General features: G+C 42.6%; 2 protein-coding genes across 2 annotated transcripts in view; one reads left to right on the top strand and one right to left on the bottom strand.

Annotated features, from left to right (window-relative positions):
* Window positions 1-12,147, bottom strand: part of LOC141758889 (sulfotransferase 2B1-like) — a 59,981-nt gene that overhangs the window by 3,048 nt on the left and 44,786 nt on the right. The gene's annotated exons all lie outside the window — the stretch shown is intronic.
* The window catches only part of LOC141758888 (sulfotransferase 2B1-like), a 326,098-nt gene that overhangs the window by 291,275 nt on the left and 22,676 nt on the right, over window positions 1-12,147 (top strand). The gene's annotated exons all lie outside the window — the stretch shown is intronic.

The following is a 12,147-nucleotide window of genomic DNA, read 5'->3' as shown; positions in this document are numbered from 1 at the left end:
GTGTCTTTAGTAGGGGCCATAGAGGCAGTCGCTGGGACAACCAGGGTCAGAGATGCCAGAGGAACCGCGTAAGTCAAAACATGATAAGGATAAAACACTGAGCACCAGGGAGGAAGGGCAGAGTTGTGAGGCCTTCACGCAGAGAGGACACCAAATGTGGAGGGCCTGACAATTGCTCCTTGATCAAGCTTCAATAAACTTAATGTGTAAGACATCAACAGCTCCGGGGCCTCTTCCTTCCTGTCGACTGAGTTAACCTGAATATCGGAAAATCCACAACACCGTTCACTGTAGTACAGGCTTGTGCTGCTGATAGGCCACGCTCACAAAATAAAAAAGTTGTTAGGAATAGTGGTAGCCTTCATTTTCTTTCATAAATTAAACTCCCAGTGATTTATAAGTTTCCAGGACCCGCTTTCCAAAAAATTTCATAGCGAAAGACAAGCATTGCAATGAAAAAAATGAAAGTAAAGCGGAGAACAAAGCGGAGACCAAAGCAGAGAGCAAAGCGTCTGTCAGCAAGGAGTGAGAGAGTAGAGAGTACTACTTCCGCATAGACTCAAATGAAGCAAATATTGATTCTGGCATTAAAAAATTTGATTTCAAAATTGTAAAAAAAATTCCCACCCCTAAGAATTAAGATGATTATTTTTCATCTTTCGGTCATTACGCTACAATATACAATAATACACCATTTTAGCTTCTCTTCATTAGACATTTTCTCATTTACATTGAGAACGTGTGAGTACTTTACTACTTCTTCAAGATATAAACTGGAAAAACAAAGTTCGGAAACTTGTGTTTGATGGATTATTTCTCTGTTGTTACAATGCTAATTGGCATTGTATTTTACATCGTTGGAGGCTGTTGGCTGCGTATGGATCTTCCACCCGCTACTGAGGCTCCTGACGGTGTATTAAATGAATAAAGTGTAAAATTGCCAATATGTCTTGTTTGTTCCTTGTTACTGATAGAGAGTTCAATCATCCAATCCACCAAACAACTCAAAACAAGAGTCAACACCAACAGGAGAATACACTGTTTACCATTTCTTGGGCGCTCCCCACATAATCAGCTGTGCTGCTCATCCCACAAATGCATGATCCTTACAAGTTGGACATCATTGCGAAGGTAAATAAACAGGCTTTCCAACGATGTAAAATACAATGCCAATTAGCATTGTAACAACAGAGAAATAATCCACCAAACACAAGTTTCTGAACTTTGTTTTTCCAGTATATATATATATATATATATATATATATATATATATATATATATATATATATAGCTAACATTTACTAGAAGGCTGTGTTTGAATTCCTATTAAACATCTTCTTTTTCATTGACATAAATTTAAGAAATTCCACTTTTGAGTCGTAGTGCCTTTAATCCAACTTTAAACTTGGTCTGTTTAATACTGGTGCGCACATTCAACAAGTAACAGCGACAACTCATCTGACTTGGGATAAGTTACAATGATGATATCATCTGGGCGAAAAGTAAACTCTTCGTAGTATTTCAGGCTCTGTGGAGTGTGCAGAGATGAAGGCATGTAGAGCCCCTTGTACTGTATGTAAAGCTCTGCCTCAGTCATAGTTCGAAGCAAAAAATGAGCAGAATCTCTGCGGAAGTAGTGACGGCTGTCCAGTACCGTCTGTCCTGGCTTCTGTGTAATAAAAGTAAAGTCCAATGTTTATTTATTTGGTTTGTTTGGAGGTTACCCTGCCTGACCGGTGTTATTTGTTGTCCTATACATCAATATTTAAACTCAAAATTTCCAAATTTTCCTCATCCCGGCCGCTTCACACTCGGCTGTGAACCGTTCCAGTGAGTGCTGGAGGTCACAGACCGATGATGCCAAAAGGACCACATCATCTGCAAAAAGCAATGATGAGTCCCTCAGCACATCGAACTGCAACCCCACCTCCCACCAAATACGCCTCGATATCCTGTCCATGAATATCACGAACAGGATTGGTGACAAAGCGCAGCCCTGGCGGAGGCCAACCCCCACCGGAAACAAGTCCGACTTATTGCCGAGAACCCGAACACAGCTCTCGCTTTGGGCGTACAGAGATTGGATGGCCTTGAGAAGTGACCCCCCTCACCCCATACACCCCATACACCCCATACACCCCATACTCCCTCCCCAACAGTATCTCCCGGGGGACCCGGTCATACACCTTCTCCAAGTCCACAAAACACATGTAGAGTGGATAGGCATACTCCCAGGCCCCCTCCAGGATCCTTGCTAGTGTTCTTCCCGCAGGTGGTGAGCCCACAGGATGGAGAGGAGGGGGGTGTCACGTCGCTTCTTCGGGGTGTACCCGGTCGGGCTCCGTGGCAGGCCCGGCCACCAGGCGCTCGCTGACGGGCCCTCCGTCTGGGCCTGGCTCCAGACGTGGGCCCCGCGCTTCCTCCGGGCCGGGTAACTCTTCCTCTTCCTCTATTCTTCTTTGGGGTTTTATGACCCATTCTTAGTCTGGCCCCTCGCCTGAGACCAATTTGCCATGGGAGACCCTACCAGGAGCACCAGGCTCCAGACAACAGAGCCCTCAGGGTCATAGGGACACACAAACCTCTCCACCACGTTAAGGTGATGGTTCCCGGAGAGGTAAAGAAAACATACTTATTCCAGTGTGCATAGAAGCACAAGGCAAAGCCTTGTGCAAAGCACACTGGTTTATTATCCTGCGGGCTTATTCCAGTGTGCCTAGAAGCACAAGGCAAAGCCTTGTGCAAAGCACACTGGTCTATTATTCGTCGGGCTTATTTTCTTATTCTTCTTCTGCAAACTTTGCCGCGCTACTCCTCCGGCAGCGTTGCCAACACCTGTACAAAAAATACATCAAAACGTGCGTAATGATCGGGAATCGTGTGCTATGACCTGGCTAAGAGATTCGCGCAGCGGTTTCCGAGAAAAGCGCGATTTTTTTGCTCCATTGGAATGCATTGAAAATCGACGTGAAGAGTGCTCATAAACACTCCTCTTTGGGGCCATACAGAGTCGCCATACTTTAACGTAGAAACGTGATTAAAAGTTTAAACGGGTCACGAGACTTGGGACTTTATTTGGCCAAATGGAATTTTTTTTATAGCTGGCACGGTTTTCACGAAATCGCAGTTTACGTTTTGTGAAATTTTCAGACCATTTCAGATTTTATAATGGGTGTGTATTGCGTGGGTCGTTAAGGGCTAGAGCACGTGACATCATCGCTAGAGTGCGGGAAAGCTTTGAAATCTTTTGAAAATTTTCCGAACAAATTGCTCTGTAGCCCACAACGTCCACTCCTCATACACAATTAATACATCAAAACGTAGGTATTTTTGTGACGGTCGCAAACATGTAGCTATGGAATCAGTCGGACTTACACATTTGGCGACACATGCCTGAACGTGAGAGCAACTGCAGGCTTCGCTCCCATAGGGCCCCATATTAAATTTCACAGAATTTTTTGGATCAGAGAAAAAAGTTACTACTTTTCGAAACTGCCGCCGAGGTCACATTTTTGAAACTACAGACCCAAATGTCGCACCATTTGTTCATCAGAGACTCCTAACTGGTCTCATGAACAATCTAAGCGATAGGAGTCACGGTTTCTGTCGTAGAAGCACTTTTATGACATGTACGTCTCTGGTTAACTCCTATTATAAACTGCCCCACTGCAGCAGTTGCCAATCGCCACGGCAACTTCAGATTGCTGCTAGACAGCTGATTCTCATTAGCCAATCAGAGCAGGCTGACTAACTAACACACACACACACACACACACACACACACACACACACACACACATTTTAACTATGTAACTCTTATTAGCAAATAGGCCCACAGTTATAGGAGGAGCACAGCTCCTCCTATAACATTTATACATTATAATTTAAACATTATAATATACATTTAAACATTATATACATGCATTATACACAGTTATAGGAGGAGCGAAAGAAAATACATTTTCAGATCACCAACCACTCAAAAACAACCAGTGTTGTCTATTTTATTAGGTAGAATGAATAAACCGTTTCTATATTCATACTAAACCATAAATACCAGTATATTATCAATTTTAAATACATAAAATATATTAATAGGACAACCATTTCTAGTCTCTTTGGTTCAATGTGCTCTGCAGCGTAATTTCAATCTGGCATTGCAGAACAGAAGCTGCGGCCTACAGTAGCGTACAGGCCTACAGTTATAGGAGGAGCGAAGCTCTCTTTCCACTGTTCCAACAATCACAAACTCTGGTTTTGGTCAAAATAAACCCTTAATTCATAGCATCAACAGATAGATATTCAGTTTGTTCAGTTCAGTAACATTTTTGACGCTGCATGGCGCTGTTGTGTGTGTTCGTGCGTGTGTTAATCTCCTGACAGAGGGTGCAGAGGACAGAAGCTGCTCACAGTTTAAATGACACCAATAGCTTACTGTGTGTCACCTAGCATAGTTTTTATAGCATGACTAACTTGAGTTTTGAACTAATGTTTCCCGCCAGTAGGTGGCTAATCACGTTGTTTTGATTTCAAATGTAAACTCACTTTCATTGGTCAGACTATGACCCAATGTGTAACCTGTTGCTAGGGGTCAGGGGGGCCCCAGCAACCAGCCTGACGAATCAGATGACACCTCTCAAATTAAAGAACTCTCATTGGCTCTTTGTTTTGTGGCCTTCATTTAAATACCGTCTTCACGTCTCCTTCTGCCTCTCTGACTTCTGTTTGAGGTGAGTCTCACGTTAACTGTGTATTTAGCTACCTAGCCTCACAGATTAGCATTTTAAGGTTGAACTTAATGAAAACATGTAAATGTCCTGTTACTGTTGCTGTGAATATAAATATCTATATTTATATTTATCTAGATTATAGATCCACGTCAACGTTCGATTAATGCTAGACAGCTGATTCACATTAGCCAATCAGAGCAGGCTGACTAACTAACACACACACACACACACACGCACACTATTTACTGTATCATGCCATTTCAGTGAGCCAGCATGCTCTAAACCAGGCTTCAATGGATCAGGGCCATAATTAATGTGATCAATTACACCTGTGATTAAAAGCCCCCAACTCTCATTGTATGATAACAGGAACTAGGTATTCACCTACTTTTCAAAATAAAATCCCTCAACTCTTACTGTATGTTAACAGGAAACTAAACACTCCTCACGGCCCCCCAATCACCATGGCAACCACTGACAGACACGCACGCAGCGAAAGGGCCTACAGTGCTGACCTCACTATGGACCATAGACAGTCTGAATCTGCCCCCCTCCACACACAAACCACCCCTAGCCCCCACCCATCCCCCAGCACCAGGCACACTGGTCAAAATTTCTTGCGAAATTTTCTAGTGAAGTCTTACTATTCCTCTTCTTACAGTTTTTGCCGCGCTACTCCTCCTGCAGCGTTGCCAACACCTGTACAAAAAGTACATCAAAACGTGCGGAATGACCGGGAATGGTGTGCTATGACTGTTCTAAGAGATTCGCGTAGCGGCCTCCAAAAAAATGCGCGAAAGCGCGATTTCTTTGCTCCATAGGAATGAGTGCCAAATCGACGTGGAGAGAGCTCAAAAACACTCGTCTTTTGGGCCGTACAGAGTCGCCATACTTTAACGTAGAAAAATGATTAAAAGTTTAAACAGGTCACGAGACTTCGGGCTTTATTGGGCCTATCATCCCCCTTCTTATAACCTCACTGTGGTCCTCAGACCCCCCACAGCACCAGGCACACTGGTCAAAATTTCTTGCGAAATTTTCTAGTGTTCATTACAATTCCTCTTTTCAGTATTCTCCTCATTGTACATTACAACATGTACACAAGCCACCATATGAAAATGCACCATGTTTAAGGTTTTTTCTTTGAAGCAGCGCAACATAAAAAATGCCTCTAATGTAATATCTGATTTCTCATTGCACTGTGTGAAACAGGAAAGGTCCAGTGGAGTGAATCCCACCCCTATCAAACCAAACCGGTCTCCTCTTCCATAAGGGCTGCAGCTGACACCGATGATCATACAGAGGATTAACAAAGGTGACATTCATGGTGGGTGAGAATCCACCAAAAAATACAGAACCTGATGATTCACAGTCAAAACTGACAACGACAATTTATTTTCTACAGTATACTGTATGTAGGAGGAGATAAAAGAAGGGAGAAAATCAAGTAAATTATAGGGAATTTATAATATACGTGTGTGTGTATATATATATATGTATATATATATACGTATATATATGGCATGATTGATGATTGTCCATCCTTAATCGTGATTTAATCACAAATTAATCGCATATTTCATTCAGTTCAAAAGTATTTAATACTCTTATAAACATGGGAGTGGACACATATGTTTGCTTTATGTAAATGTATGTATATATTTATTATTGGAAATCAATTAACAACACAAAACAATGACAGATATTGTCCAGAAACCCTCACAGGTACTGCATTTAGCATAAAAATATATGCTCAAATCATAACATGGCAAACTGCAGCCCAACAGACAACATCAGCTGTCAGTGTGTCAGTGTGCTGACTTGACTATGACTTGCCCCAAAACTGCATGTGATTATCATAAAGTGGGCATGTCTGTAAAGGGGAGACTCGTGGGTACCCAGAAGAGAACCCATTTTCATTCACACATCTTGAGGTCAGAGGTCAAGGGACTACTTTGAAAATCACCATGCCAGTTTTTCCTTGCCAAAATTTTAGCTGAACTGAGCTCGCTAAAACCTCAAAAATTGCAAGTTGTATTAATGCGTTAAAGAAATTAGAGGCGTTAAAACAAATTTATGTTAACACGTTATTATCATGTTAACTTTGACAGCCCTAATATAGAAATATAAAGAAAGAACTGACAGTGCCTTTATTTGGCTACTTGACAATTAATACAAAACGCTATCAGAACTTTATATAATATTATACATATGCCTGAAACTGTGATGACTGTTTCAACCAATGTTGTGATTTATTTCACAACTATTTCAATAAGGAATGCTTTAAGGCAATAGTTCAACTTTTGCGAACTATTTGCTTTTTTTTGCCCAGAGTTAGATGAGAAGATTGATACCAATCTCACTTATGAGTGTGGCATCAATCTTCTCATCAAACTCTCACCAAGAAAGGGAATTTGCATATTTCCCAGAACGTCAAACTATTGCTGAGCTCCGCTTACATTCAAAAATACACAAAGAAGAAAAACAAAGTGTCTGTAATAGAAAATGTCTTTATTTACAATGTATGACAGACATCCATAGTATATTACAAGAACAATGTGATGCGTAATGTGATGTCATGTTGTGACTGTTATGACTGTTGTGTGACATGACATAATGAAATGTAATGGTTAATATCATGTGATCATCTTGTGTGATATGATATGATTAATAATGAGCCGTGTTCAAGGTTCTTCTCTCTGTATAATTCCACTCCTTCATACCAGGGAGATTGGAAAATCAGGACGCCACGTAGAGCAGGCTGCCTTGAACTCTGGAAACTCTACAAAAAATTTAAGAGAAAAACAAAACAAAACGAGAGCTGCACGCAGCTATGAAAGGGCCCTCGCCCCTGCTCGCGGGTCGGGGTTGCTGGCGGGACGCCGACCGACGCGGCCGGGCACCGCGAAACCGAAACTCTGACGAGCGCCACGACGCTTGCCGCAAGGCTCTACGACAAGCGGTTCACGAGTTATGAAGGGGGGCGTGGCTAATGTGTAGGGGGCGGGCATAACATTCACCAATGAAACAGGCACTCTCTGCTGAGTGATATGACACTTCCCACAAGACTCTACGACAAACGGTTCATGAGTTATGAAAGGGGGCGGAGCTAATGTGTAGGGGGCGGGGCTACCCTTAACCAATAAAACAGGAACTCTCTGCTGAGTGATATAACACCCCCCATAAGCCTGTACGACAAACGGTTCATGAGTTATGAAAGGGGACGGGGCTAATGTGTAGGGGGCGGGGCTACCCTTAACCAATAAAACAGGAACTCTCTGCTGAGTGATATGACACTTCCCACAAGACTCTACTACAAACGGATCATGAGTTATGAAAGGGGGCGGGGCTAATGTGTAGGGGGCGGGCATAACATTTACCAATGAAACAGGCACTCTCTGCTGAGTGATATGACACCTCCCGCAAGACTCTACGACAAACGGTTCATGAGTTATGAAAGGGGGCGGGGCTAATGTGTAGGGGGCGGGGCTACCCTTAACCAATAAAACATGAACTCTCTGCTGAGTGATATGACACCTCCCATAAGCCTGTACGACAAACGGATCATGAGTTATGAAAGGGGGCGGGGCTAATGTGTAGGGGGCGGGCATAACATTTACCAATGAAACATGAACTCTCTGCTGAGTGATATGACACTTCCCACAAGACTCTACTACAAACGGTTCATGAGATATGAAAGGGGGCGGGGCTAATGTGTAGGGGGCGGGCATAACATTTACCAATGAAACAGGAACTCTCTGCTGAGTGATATGACACTTCCCACAAGACTCTACGACAAACGGTTCATGAGTTATGAAAGGGGGCGGGGCTAACGTCTTAGGGCGGGGCCATGAGTATAATTTTTCATATACATGTCCTCAAGACTGTACCACCATCATACCTGAGAAATCTGGGGCAGATCGGACTATGTACAGTTGAGTTACAATAACTCCCTGTTTCGTGGCGAATGGCTCAAAATGGCCGCCACGCCACGGTCCGCTCGTTAAGTGAACACTCACCATTTTAATAACTTTTCATCCTCGAGGTCTTGAGATGGTCCTGACCAAATTTCAAATCGATATGATCAAATCTGTAGGAGGAGTTCGTTAAAGTACGCGGCCAATAAAACGCAAAAATTGGGAAAATCGTACATAAAATCCAATATGGCCGACTTCTGGGTGGGCGGAGCTAATGAAACCCAATGAGGAATATGTTTCAAATGATAATTTGGGGCAGATCGAACTATGTACAGTTGAGTTAGGGTTAACCCACTCTCTGCTGAGTGATATGACACCTCCCACAAGACTCTACTATAAACGGTTCATGAGATATGAAAGGGGGCGGGGCTAACGTCTTGGGGCGGGGCTATGAGTATATTTTTTCATATACATGTCATCAGTACTGGAGCAACATCATACCTGAGAGATTTGGGGCAGATCGGACTATGTACAGTTGAGTTACAATAACTGGCGAATGGCTCAAAATGGCCGCCACGCCACGGTCCGCTCGTTAAGTGAACGCTCACCATTTTAATAACTTTTCATCCTCGAGGTCTTGAGATGGTCCTGACCAAATATCAACTCGATCTGATCAAATCTGTAGGAGGAGTTCGTTAAAGTACTTGGCCAATAAAACCCAAAAATGACATAAAAATCCAATATGGCCGACTTCTGGGTGGGCGGAGCTAATGAAACCCAATGAGGAATATGTTTCAAATGATAATTTGGGGCAGATCGAACTATGTACAGTTGAGTTAGGGTTAACCCACTCTCTGCTGAGTGATATGACACATCCCACAAGACTCTACTATAAACGGTTCATGAGATATGAAAGGGGGCGGGGCTAACGTCTTAGGGCGGGGCTATGAGTATAATTTTTCATATACATGTCCTCAAGACTGTACCACCATCATACCTGAGAGATTTGGGGCAGATCGGACTATGTACAGTTGAGTTACAATAACTGCCTGTTTCATGGCGAATGGCTCAAAATGGACGCCACGCCACGTTCCGCTCGTTAAGTGAAAACTCACGATTTTAATAACTTTTCATCCTCAAGGTCTTAAGATGGTCCTGACCAAATTTCAAATCGATCTGATTAAATCTGTAGGAGGAGTTCGTTAAAGTACGCGGCCTATAAAACGCTAAAAGTGACATGAAATCCAATATGGCCGACTTCCGGGTGGGCGGAGCTAATGAAACCCAATGAGGAATATGTTTCAAATGATGAGTGGGATATGCATACCAAATTTCATGATTATCGGATCAACTTTGACAAAGTTAAAATTTCAACGCGTTAGGGGGCGCTATAGAGCCGGCTAAACACACTGAGCCTAATGGCTATATATTTAAATAAAGTTCACAGGTGTCTATCATTTTGCCAAATTTCATGAGTTTTCGAGTACCTAAAGGTATGTTCAAAATCTGAAAGACATAAGGGGGCGCTAGAGAGCCAACATGCCACGCCCAAGCAAAATTTCACCACTAAAATTAAGTAATTACTAGTTTGGATGTGCGTGTAAAGTTTCATACATTTTTGTGCATCCTAAAGTCTTCAAATATGCGTTCGTAAATTCTAAAATCACGCAGGAAGTCCAACATGGCTGACTTCCTGTTTGCCGAAAAAATCTCAAAATCATTTAATCCAGGTATGAGGGCGTGAGCAATGACATACTTGAATTTCGTGAAGATCGAAGAAACTTTCTCTGAAAAACTGCGTACGTTAGGGGGCGCTATGGAGCCCCCTGGAGACACCCGAGCCCAGTCACTCCAGAACATTGAATTTCCCACCAGTTCTGACGCATACTCCACTTTTCGTGAGTTTTGGGGATGGCTAAGGTCGTCAAAAACGCGATATTCCAGCAGAAAAAGAATAATACTGACAAAAACAATAGGTTCCTTGCACTTCGTGCCAGGACACCGTTGGGTCCTGGCACTTTCGTGCTCGGGCCCTAAAAATGGCAACAAATTAAACATCTTTACTGTGAATATTAGCACAGAAAAGAGAAACATCTCTCCATCTATCTCACACCCACATATACAATGTCACAGTTCACTCACTGTGTTGGTTTGTTTTGCTGCAGAAGCATTTGATCAGATTCTGTTTCTCTACGTGGTTTTTGGGAAACAGTGGGTAGCGACACTTTATCTTTCCGCTGGGAAAAACTGCGAAGAGAGCAGAGGTGGTCATTGAAATTCACACCATAGAAACTCTGATTATCACCACTTTCAATGCCTTTATTGTCTGCTTTACCTGACAACAGACTGTAGTATTGTAGAGTCTGGAGAACACCAAACTTTTTGGCAAATCAAAGACCCCAATATCATAACAGCCCCGGTGATCAGGCTCTTTTTCTGTGCAAATCTTTAACCAAAATGTATGAATGACCAACGGACACTCACCTCTGCACCTGCACTTGCGGATGTGCACTTTGGACACATGAAATCCAGGATGTGAAGCTGCACACAGTGGAAAAAAAGAAAGAAATCATTTGTGTGAAACAATAATACGTTATCCATCAACCGGCGAATAACATTTTCCAGTGTTGGCGAGATCATAAGACGCATAATGCAGAAACAGTTCTCTTTGTATTTTACCTGCGCTGCTGTCGTAGAAGGTGTCAACCAGAACGATGAGCAGGAGAGCAACACTTATGATCCTGGACATGATGGCAGTGTGTTTCGATCAGTTCACGACAAAGTGCTCGATCAGTCTACAGGAAATGAGCAACTCTGACAATTATATACCAACCCCGTTCACGTCCATGTGGGTCGTCAGAGTTTGATCTCCGGGCAGATCAGTCTTGGCAAGACTTAAGGGGGGATTTTTTGGGGTAATCTTTCAACTGTGCATGGATTCATCCTTACAGTGATGAATAATAGAGATAACATTCCTACAGACGGGAATGAACAAAAGGACAAAAATATGGGTTGAACTTTTAACCAAGATGTTGTCCTGTGCAGTTGGTTTATTGTAGGTGGAAGGTTACTGGTTTTAGTGACAATAAAATGTACTAAAATCGCCAATTTATAACACTATTTGGCTGTTTATTTCCCTCCTGGACACAAAAATATGGCTATGCTTGTATTCTTTTTACCAAATCATTATATAATTTTTTCAAATTAGCTAAATTACGCCACGTTTTTTTCAGGTCCCCCCTGATAATTGCAGAAGTACGCTCTGGAGTACATGCCCCCGGACTGGAAATCACTGCTTTATAAACAGTCCTGGCCTTTTACAGTTTTTCAGTAGCCACTTATGTATTAGCTTATGCTTCCTTGAAGCTATACAATGTATTGTGTGTACATTTCCCCCAAACTCAGCCTGAAATCTTTGGCATCGTTGAAAGCTTTTGGATCTCCAACAGAAATTCAAAGTGCTGTAGGTTTGATTGGCTGAACAGCATACGTTTAAAAGC

The sequence above is a fragment of the Sebastes fasciatus genome, chromosome 20 (genome assembly GCF_043250625.1).
Source record: "Sebastes fasciatus isolate fSebFas1 chromosome 20, fSebFas1.pri, whole genome shotgun sequence".
In the NCBI taxonomy this organism is placed as follows: domain Eukaryota; kingdom Metazoa; phylum Chordata; class Actinopteri; order Perciformes; family Sebastidae; genus Sebastes; species Sebastes fasciatus.
This window is presented reverse-complemented; position numbering and strand designations above follow the sequence as displayed.